We start from the raw sequence: 10,437 nt of genomic DNA, 5'->3' as shown, positions 1-10,437 counted from the left end.
ATTTTTTTTGTTTTAAATTACAGGCTAGAAACCTGGAGATTGTGAGTTCTAGTCCTGCCTTAGGTACGAAAGCCGGCTGGGTAATTTTGGGCCAATCACAAGGAGACTGGGAGTTCTAGTCCCGCCTTAGGCATATGCTGGCTGGGGAATTCTGGGAGTTGAAGTTGCCAAGGTTGAGAAACATTAGATTTGAAGAATCTTTTAAATACAATGTCTGCTTCCCTGGAGATCGCATATCTAAGTGGATTCTGGATGCCTGTTCGGAAGACGACCTTAATTCTTGAAATTGGGAAATCCTCCTTCTCTTCCTCCTCCTCCTTCCTCTCTTCTTCCTCCTCCCGCTCCTCCTTCTCATCTTCCTCCTCCTTTTCTTCTTCATCCTCCTCCTTTGCCTCATCTTCCTCCTCCTCTCCTCCTTCTCCTCTTCCTCCTCTTCCTTCTTTCCCTCTTCTTCCTCCTTCTTTTCCTCCTCCTCCTTCCTCTCTTCTTCCTCCTCCTCCTCCTTTGTCTTGTCTTCCTCCTCTCCTCCTCCTCCTTTGTCTCATCTTCCTCCTCCTCTCTTCCTTCTTTCCCTCTTCTTCCTCCTTTTCCTCTTTCTCTTCCTCCTCCTCCTTCCTCTCTTCTTCCTCCTCCCCCTCCTCCTCCTTTGTCTCGTCTTCCTCCTCTCCTCCTCCTCCTCCTCTTCCTTCTTTCCCTCTTCTTCCTCCTTCTTTTCCTCCTTCTCTTCCTCCTCCTCCTTCTTTCCCTCTTGTTCCTCTAAGTGGATTCTGGATGCCTGTTCAGAAGACGAACTTAATTCTTGAGATTGGGAAATCCTCCTTCTCTTCCTCCTCCTCCTTCCTCTCTTCTTCCTCCTCCCCCTCCTCCTCTTCTTCCTCCTCCTCTTCTTCATCCTACTCCTTTGCCTCGTCTTCCTCCTCCTCTCCTCCTTTTCCTCCTTCTCTTCCTCCTCCTCCTTTCTTCCTTCCTTCACATTCTCCATTCTTTCATTTTTCTTCATAACAAAAACCCTAAAAGGGAGATTGGGGGTTTGGGGCAGAGGTGAAATGCTACCGGTTCGCCCGAACCGGTAGCAGCAGCAGCAGCGCGAGGCTCCGCCCACTCGCCCGGACTTCGTTACTTCCTGATTTTAACCAGGAAGTAATCTGTTTTTGGCCCTCTGCGCATGCGCAGAGGGTCCCAAATTGCACGTGGCATGCGTGCGCACTTCCGAACTGGTAGGGAAGGTAAGTAGACTTCACTACTGGTTTGGGGGCCCAAATCCACAGGCCAATTCCACACCTTCCCCCTTAATGATCAGTTTCAGAGTCCCAGCTCCAGAAAATGTCCCGCAAGGATATTTTCTGCAGGCTTAATTTAGGGCAGGAACAAAAACCTTCAAGGAAAGCAGATGGAAAGCCCTTTTGCCACCGCTGAAGATTTGCAAACTTCAAGTCCAGGGGAAAAAGAAAAAAAGAAAAAAAAAAGCGGAAAAACCATTTGCTGCCAGCTGACAAGGGCCAACTCAGCTTCTCGTCCTCAAAGAAGGGTTTGTTCCAGATGACTTCAGAGCAGCAAAGATGACAAAGTAAAAAAATAAAATAAAATAAAATTGGATTTCAGATCGAGAAAGAAAAGGGGGAGCAGCTTTGTTGCCGAAGATTCTTTAGCTTCATATCATATCTCCCTCGCCTGCAAAAAGCGGGAGAAATAATTAAATATTTCAGGAGCCGATTCAAAAGGGGAGCTGTCGATGTAGAGAATTCTGCACGGACAGGTTGCGTGCATCGTACGGTTGCAAATAATAATAATAGATCAAGGACAGAGCATGACAAATCTTCTAGCAACTTGGACGCTTTCCAAAGGTCTGTTTCCTCCTTCCAGAACCAGGAACCAGAGAGACAGTCCAAACCTGGGGATAACAAATTACAGATATGGCAACCGAGCCTCTTCCTGTCAGTTTGCGATCGGAGGCCAAATGCTGGCAAATGGATAACCCTGAGCGAAGAATTCTGCATCCTCTGAAGCCTGGGAAAACGTTAACTCCTTCAGCCAAAACATCTGAAATGCATCGTCCTCTTCATGACTTGCATAAACAAGGAAAACGTGTTACGAAGCTCTGAAAAATAAGGAGGGAAAAAAACCTGCCCTGCAGTGTTTTTTTGAAAAAAACAAAACATTAAAGGACAGCTTACTCCAAAAAAAAAAAAAAAAAGGAAAAAAAAGTTATTGATAAATATTGATGCTGAGCACACTGATGATGTTCCCTAGTTGGGTCATAAGATGTCTGCAAGATTATCACCAAACTCAGAAAGCACCAAAGATCCCACAGCCTCCTCCTTCTCTTCTTCTTCTTCCTCTTCTTCCTCTCCTCCTCCTTCTTCTTTACTTTCTTCTTCAACCTCCTCCTCGCCTTCTCTTCTTCTTCTTCTTTTCCTCTTCTTCTTCTCCCTCTTTCTTCATCCTCTCCTTCTTCACCTTCTCCTCCTCCTCCTTCTTCCTCTTCACGTCCTCCCCCTTCTCCTCCTCCTCCTCCTCTACAAACCCCTTTGCCTTCTAACACATGATATTACCTAGTTGGGTCATAAAATGTCTGCACGAAAACCAATCCCAGAAAGCATCAAGGACCCCACAGCCTCCTCCTTCTCTTCTTCTTCCTTTTCCTCTTCCTCTCCTCCCTCTCCTCCTCCTTCTTCTTCTCTTTCTTCAACCTCCTCCTCTCCTTCTCTTCCTCTTCTTCTTCTTCTTCTTCCTCTTCTCCTTCTCCTCCTCCTCCTCCTCCTCCTTCCTCTTCCCCTCCTCCCACTTCTTCTCCTCCTCCTCCTCTACAAACCCCTCTGTCTTCTAACACTGATGATGTTACCTAGTTGGGTCATGAAATGTCTGTACGAAAACCAATCCCAGAAAGCATCAAGGACCCCACAGCCTCCTCCTTCTCTTCTTCTTCCTTTTCCTCTTCCTCTCCTCCCTCTCCTCCTCCTTCTTCTTCTCTTTCTTCAACCTCCTCCTCTCCTTCTCTTCCTCTTCTTCTTCTTCTTCTTCCTCTTCTCCTTCTTCTCCTTCTCCTCCTCCTCCTTCTTCCTCTTCCCCTCCTCCCCCTTCTTCTCCTCCTCCTCCTCTACAAACCCCTCTGTCTTCTAACACTGATGATGTTACCTAGTTGGGTCATGAAATGTCTGTACGAAAACCAATCCCAGAAAGCACCAAGGATCTCACAGCATCCTTCTTCTCTTCTTCTTCCTTTTCCTCTTCCTCTCCTCCCTCTCCTCCTCCTTCTTCTTCTTTCTTCTTCAACCTCCTCCTCTCCTTCTCTTCCTCTTCTTCTTCTTCTTCCTCTTCTCCTTCTTTCTCCATCTTCTCCTTCTTCACCTTCTCCTCCTCCTCCTTCTTCCTCTTCCCCTCCTCCCCCTTCTCCTCCTCCTCCTCCTCTACAAACCCCTCTGCCTTCTAACACTGATGATGTTACCTAGTTGGGTCATGAAATGTCTGCACGAAAACCAATCCCAGAAAGCATCAAGGACCCCACAATCCTCCTCCCGCTCCTTCTCCTCCCAATCCCCCCTCCCTTCTAGCACTGATGATGTTATCTAGTTGGTTCGTAAAATGTCTGGAAGAACATCACCAAACTCAGAGACCCCACAGTTCAATCCTAAACTACAAAAATACTCTTCCCTTGATACCAGACTTGGTCAATACTAACCTGGATTGTCGGTTCTGTGATTTAGCATGCTTTGGGAATCTAAAAGTTGGATCACTGTTCCACATTTGGTTCTGTGCCAACTCAGAAAATCACTTAATTTACTAACCAGATTAAAAGCGTTTGGAAACCAGCGAAATCTCATTTGCATCTCTAATTTTTCTCAGAGGCATTAACTACAGTGGGTTTTTTTTTTTTTTTTAATTCCCCTGACAAAATGATAAACCTTCCTTTGACTTGAACAGGACTTCAGGATTCAGCGGTCATGCATAATTCATTTATTTGACGATTGCCCGGAAATTATTCAGCTTTGCTTTCTTCCAAAGATGTGTTTTTAATTTCTCTTGGGATTATTTTTCTGGTAGTCTCCCAATTCTTGCTCTGCTTTAGTTTTCGGAGATCAAACAGGGTCGTTTTGGAAGGACCGTCTGTAGCAACTTCTCTTCTGAGATCTCCAGCTAAAAAAAAAAAAAATCAGTAGCGGGACTGGAACGACTGTTCGAGATCCAATACATGCAACATCTATGAAATATGCAGGAAAGCAGCTGGTAAAGCAAGCACAATGTGTTTTTTTATCATTTACAGAACACAGAATACCAGAGTTCGTATTCAATCTTACCTCAGGCAGGAGATCCTATCCCATTCCGGACAAGTGGTTGTCCAATCTCTTCTTAAAGACCTCCAATGATGGAGCACCCATAATTTCTGGAGGCAAGCAGTTCCGCTGATTAACTTCTCTTAATTTCTGTTTATTTCTAGGTTGGCTCTCTCTCCTTGATTAGTTTCCATCCGTTGCTTCTTGTTCTGCCACCAGAAGTTCTGGGTGCTTCAAGACTGGAGGTTTTTAAGAAGAGATTGGACAACCACTTGTCTGGAATGGTATAAGGCAATGATGGCTAACCTTTTTGCCATCGCGTGCCAGGAAGGGTGTGTGTGTGGGAGGTTCGCGTGTGAGCATGCCCACACCCATAATTCTATGTGCCACGCCCCATGCATGCGCGCACGACCCCCCCTCCCCCCCCGCTCCTGGCACGCGATGTCCCGGTAGGCCCGTTTTTCTGTCTCACCTGGCTCCAGATCCTCTCTATGCATCTGGGGAGGGCAAAAACAGCCTTCCCCACTCCACCCCCAGGCCCTCCGGAGGCAGGAAACAGCCTATTTCCCTATTTCTGGTGGGCCCAGAAGGCCCAAAAATTAGCTGGCCAGTGCGTGCATGCGCACCCTAGCTAAGCTGGTGTGCCAGGCGACATGGCTCCGTGTGCCACCCGTGTGCACGCGTGCCATAGGTTCGCCATCACGGGTATAGGGTTTCCTGTTTGAGCAGGGGGCTGGACTAGAAGACCTCCAAGGTCCCTTCCAGCTCTATTCTCATTGATTGAATAGAAGAGAATAATATAGTTGGAAGGGACCTTGGAGGCTTTCTAGTCTGACCCCCTGCTCAGCCAGGAAACATGCCAGACAAGTGGTTGTCCAATCTCTTCTTAAAAACCTCCAGTGTTGAAGCACCCACGGCTTCCAGAGGCAAGCAGTTCCACTGGTTAATTGTTCACTGTCAGGAAATTCCTCCTTAGTTCTAGGTTGCTTCTCTCCTTGATTAATTTCCATCCGTTTCTTCTTGTCCTGCCTTCAGGGGCTTTGGAGAATAGATTTGACTCCCTCTTCTTTGGGGCAGCCTCTCAGATAGTAGATGCCTGCTATCATATCTAAGAACCATGGTTAGAATTTAGTATAGGTAGTCCTTGACTTACAACAGTTCATTTACTGACTGTTCAAAGTTACAACGGCAATGAAAAAAGCCATTTTTGATCATTTTTCACACTTATGACCGCTGCAGCATCCCCATGGTTATGTAATTTACCTTCGGATGCTTGACCACTCGTTCATACTTATGACCACTGCAGTGTCCCGGGGTTGTGTGATGACATTTTGCATCCTTTTGACGAGCAAAATTCAGACTGCTGGTAACTGTCTCTCGTTCTTTTCCTCTTTCCTCCTGCACATCTCTTAGTTCGGTTTGTCCCAGCTTCGTGACAGCTGCCATGGCTGCCACCCCCCACCGCCGACTCACAGAGGTTCCCTCCGACCTCCGAGGAACTTGCCTGTTCCACTTGGTCGTCCGAGGCGCCTCTTTCCTACCCCGTCCCTGCAGGACGGTTCTGGTCCGAAGACCCATCCGCGGCGGTTCGGCAGTTGGGTTTTTCGCGGGACTCCTCCTCCTCTATTTTCCCGGCTGTCTCACCGCGACATCAAACCGGCCCGATAGCCCCCTTTGTTGGAGCAGGAAGGGGGTCTTGCAACTGTCTCATATTTATGACGGTTGCGGTGTCCCGGAATTACGTGATCCCCTTTTGCGACCTTCCAACAGGCAAAGCCAATGGATAAACCAGATTCACTTAGCAAGCGTGTTACTAAATTTATATTTACCGACAAAGAAATAAAAGGAGACTAGTATAAATCTTGGTGCTGGAGAAGAATCCTGCGAGTCCCTTGGACTGCAAGGCCATCCAACTGGTCAGTCCTAGAGGAGATCAACCCTGACTGCTCTTTTGAAGGCCAGATCCTGAAGATGAAGCTCAAATACTTTGGCCAAATGCTAATGAGAAGAAAGGACTCCCTGGAGAAGAGCCTAATACTGGGAACGATTGAGGGCAAAAGAAGAAGGGGACGGCAGAGAACGAGGTGGCTGGATGGAGTCACTGAAGCAGTTGGCGTGAGCTTAAATGGACTCCAGAGGATGGTAGAGGACAGGAAGGCCTGGAGGAACATGGTCATGGGGTCGCGATGGGTCGGACATGACTTTGCAACTAATAACAACAACAGTATAGATCTATTTCAAGCTATTTAGCTCTCGTCAGCTAGCCATACCCTTCCGGGATTTGAACCCGGGCTAGTCACCTATTAGATAGATGTATTATACTCTAAGCCACGGGCTCTCCTCTTTTTGTCAGCTATACCAGGTGGAAGATTAAGTGGTTTTTCGCAGGGCAATCTGGTCTACCGCAAATATGGGATGGAGCAGACTGCTTCCACTTTCGCCTTTCAGCCCCAATCCAGAGGCCTTCGCGGATGATTGCTTTTCGCGACAAACTATTTTGCGGAATAGTTGCGAAAGCAGTAAGTTCCGTCCAGGGGTGGGTTCTACTTACCTTTACTACCAGTTCACAACGGGATCGCGTGCGCGACCTGCATGCGGAGATCGCCGATGACATCCGGGGTGGTGGGCGGGGCCTTCTGCTGGTTTTACTACCGGTTCTTGCGAACCGGTCTGAACCAGGGGCAACTCACCTCTGGTTCCATCCCATATTTGGGTAGACCAGGTTGCCCTGATTAAAAAAAAACACTTAACCGGGTTATTAAACTTAACAATTGCAGTGATTGATTTCACAACTCTGACAAGAAAGGCCCGGACCAATGTTACCGCTGAGGCTACCGTTGTGTCAAGGCAGATAAACGGAGTCATTCAAGCATCCCAGAAACTACCGTATTTCCCCGAAAATAAGACCCTGTCTTATATTTTTTTGAATCCTGAAATAAGTGCTTGGCCGTATTGTCATGTGCTCAAAAGCCCGATTGGGGCTTATTATCAGGGGAGGTCTTATTTTTGGGGAAACAGGGTATCTATCTATCTATCTATCTATCTATCTATCTATCTATCTATCTATCTCTATCTATCTATCTATCTATCTATCTATCTCTCTCTCTCTATATATATATCTATCTATCTATCTATCTATCTATCTATCTATCTATCTATCTATCTATCTTCTATCGTTCCCTTCCTCCTCCCTTCTTCCTTCCTTCCCTCTTCCTTCCTCCCTCCCTCCCTTGCATCTATCTATCTACCATGTTTCCCCGAAAATAAGACCCTGTCTTATATTTTTTTGAACCCTGAAATAAGCGCTTGGCCTTATTGTCATGTGCTCAAATGCCCGATTGGGCTTATTATCAGGGGAGGTCTTATTTTGGGGGAAACAGGGTATCTATCATCTCTCTCTCTCTCTCTCTCTCTCTCTCTCTCTCTCTCTCTCTCTCTCTCTCTCTCTCTCTCTCTCTATCAATCTATCTATCTTCTATCGTTCCCTTCCTCCTCCCTTCTTCCTTCCTTCCCTCTTCTTTCCTCCCTCCCTCTCTTGCACCTATCTATCTATCTACCGTGTTTCCCCAAAAATAAGACCCTGTCTTATATTTTTTTGAACCCTGAAATAAGCGCTTGGCCTTATTGCCATGTGCTCAAAAGCCCGATTGGGGCTTATTATCAGGGGAGGTCTTATTTTGGGGGAAACAGGGTATCTATCATCTATCTATCTATCTACCTATCTATCTACCTATCTATCTATCTATCTATCTATCTATCTCTATCTATCTATCTCTCTATATATATATCTATCTATCAATCTATCTATCTTCTATCGTTCCCTTCCTCCTCCCTTCTTCCTTCCTTCCCTCTTCTTTCCTCCCTCCCTCCCTTGCATCTATCTATCTACCGTGTTTCCCCGAAAATAAGACCCTGTCTTATATTTTTTTGAACCCTGAAATAAGCACTTGGCCTTATTGTCATGTGCTCAAATGCCCGATTGGGCTTATTATCAGGGGAGGTCTTATTTTGGGGGAAACAGGGTATCTATCATCTCTCTCTCTCTCTCTCTCTCTCTCTCTCTCTCTCTCTCTCTCTCTCTCTATCAATCTATCTATCTTCTATCGTTCCCTTCCTCCTCCCTTCTTCCTTCCGTCCCTCTTCTCTCCTCCCTCCCTCCCTTGCATTTATCTATCTACTGTGTTTCCCTGAAAATAAGACCCTGTCTTATATTTTTTTGAACCCTGAAATAAGCACTTGGCCTTATTGCCATGCACTCAAAAGCCCGATTGGGGCTTATTATCAGGGGAGAACTCCCGATGTTTTGGCTTCCAAGGGCATCTCTTGCACGCTCCTACTACGGAAACAAGGGTGAGCAAGTGGTCATTTTCCCACGATCTATTTCTCCAACAGAAACTAGTTTTTTTTTTTTTTTTTTTTTTTTAAAAAGCTGGGTTTCTCCAGAATAACAGTTTGTTTGTATATTCCTCGGTCAGTCATTTTCCCGAGCGCTTTAGTGGGTTGTTTATGCAAATGGTTATTAAAAGCCAAAAGTAGGTTGATTTACTACTCAGCAGATCCTCCAGGAATGAATGACTTCCTTGGAAACCGTCCAGCTCTGTCATTGTCAACTTTCCAGAGAAATCATCTGCCGACAGGCAGGAAGAACGTGGTGGAAAAAGATGAAGAGATTTGAGCAGAGCGAAGAGATACCAGATGAGAGGTCCTTTCCAGGCTAAACTTGCTGCTGTGGGAGAAGGATCCAGAGATGTCCATGGAGACGGTCCCAAAAAGGCCACGATGGCCACCATGGTCAAATCGAAGCTGGCACCAGAGCTTGGAAGCACATGAGGATGCAAGGATGATCCAGCTGCAGGTCCTTTGGAAGCTCTCCGTTCAGATTGATGGGCTTGGAAGAGCACCAGATCTTCTGGCAAGGCCGAAAGTATCATGTGAAGAAAAGGAAGTCACGAACCTCTGATCTCAATGCTATTTTGGGCTCTTGGAGGACCCAACAACCCACTGGGGCAGCCTCTAGCCTTAGTGGAGGAGCGAGCAGGTTGATCCTGGTTGTGTTGTGGTCTGCCAGCAGCCTGCGGAGCTGGCAGCGGAGTCGGACAGTGAGGAGGCTGGGGAGGAACATGGGCCAGTCCTGGAGTCTGGGGAAGGCCCGGACGAGGGCTCTGCGTCGGAGGCAGAGATGGGACCAGGGCCATCTGGGAATGATGTGTGGACTCCGGAGCCTCCAGAGTCGGACAGCAGAGAGGCAGAGGAACAGGAGGAGCCTGTTCCTAGTGCACACAGACGGCAAGAACAGTTAAAGCAAAAGGGACGACTCGGGAGTAAGGCCTAGAAATGATTGACCCCTCCCATAAGGCTTAAAAGAGGAGGAAAGGCATGTGGGCCCTTTGCAGGAAAACGTTGTTAATTCTGTTCCCAGTCGGCATCTCTGTTTGATTCTGGACTCTGTGTGGCTTTGCCAAGTAGGTCTTTGGCAGCGTGTCAAGGGAGATAAAAGTTGGTGATTATCCTGAAGGACTTTTTGCAACTAATTGGGACTCAGCTGTGAATGAACGTAATTCACAGCTGTTGCAATAAAAGAGGTTTTTGGGACTACGCGTGTGTTTTAATGACTCAGGAAGCCGAGGTCACAACAGGTTGGCATTTGGATGGCAGGGATCCACCGGGAGATCTGACAGTTTTGGTAGCTTGATCCTTCAACCATGACCATGAAGTTTTGTTGGTTGCGGGCTGGAGATGGCATTTTCCTTCTAAACCACATTTCCAATCCGAGATTCTCCTGATAAGGTCAGGATGTCAACCTGTAGAATCCCCAAATTTCATCCATGCCAGTGAGGAATTCTGGGAATTCATTTGGGCACTCAATTCTCCCCACATTTGGGCACCACCAGATTGGGGGAGGTGGAAACAGACTATCCGAGAGGTGTCATTCATTCATTCATTCATATATCCCTCTCTCTCTCTTTCCCTCCCTCCCTCCCTCTCGATTGGGGAAGGTGGAAACAGACTATTGAAGAGGTATCATTGATATATATACACTTTTCTCTCTGTGTGTGTGTCTCTCTCTCTAACATACACAACATACAAAATCATCATCATCATTCTAGCCACTGTCTATCCACTTTAGGATGAAGGCCTCTTCCACATGTTTCCAGCCTATAGGGTC

This window comes from Pantherophis guttatus, chromosome 6 (genome assembly GCF_059756535.1).
Source record: "Pantherophis guttatus breed Tessera chromosome 6, ASM5975653v1, whole genome shotgun sequence".
NCBI classification, from domain to species: domain Eukaryota; kingdom Metazoa; phylum Chordata; class Lepidosauria; order Squamata; family Colubridae; genus Pantherophis; species Pantherophis guttatus.
The sequence above is the reverse complement of the archived record's forward strand: the minus strand, read 5'-3'. Positions refer to the sequence as shown.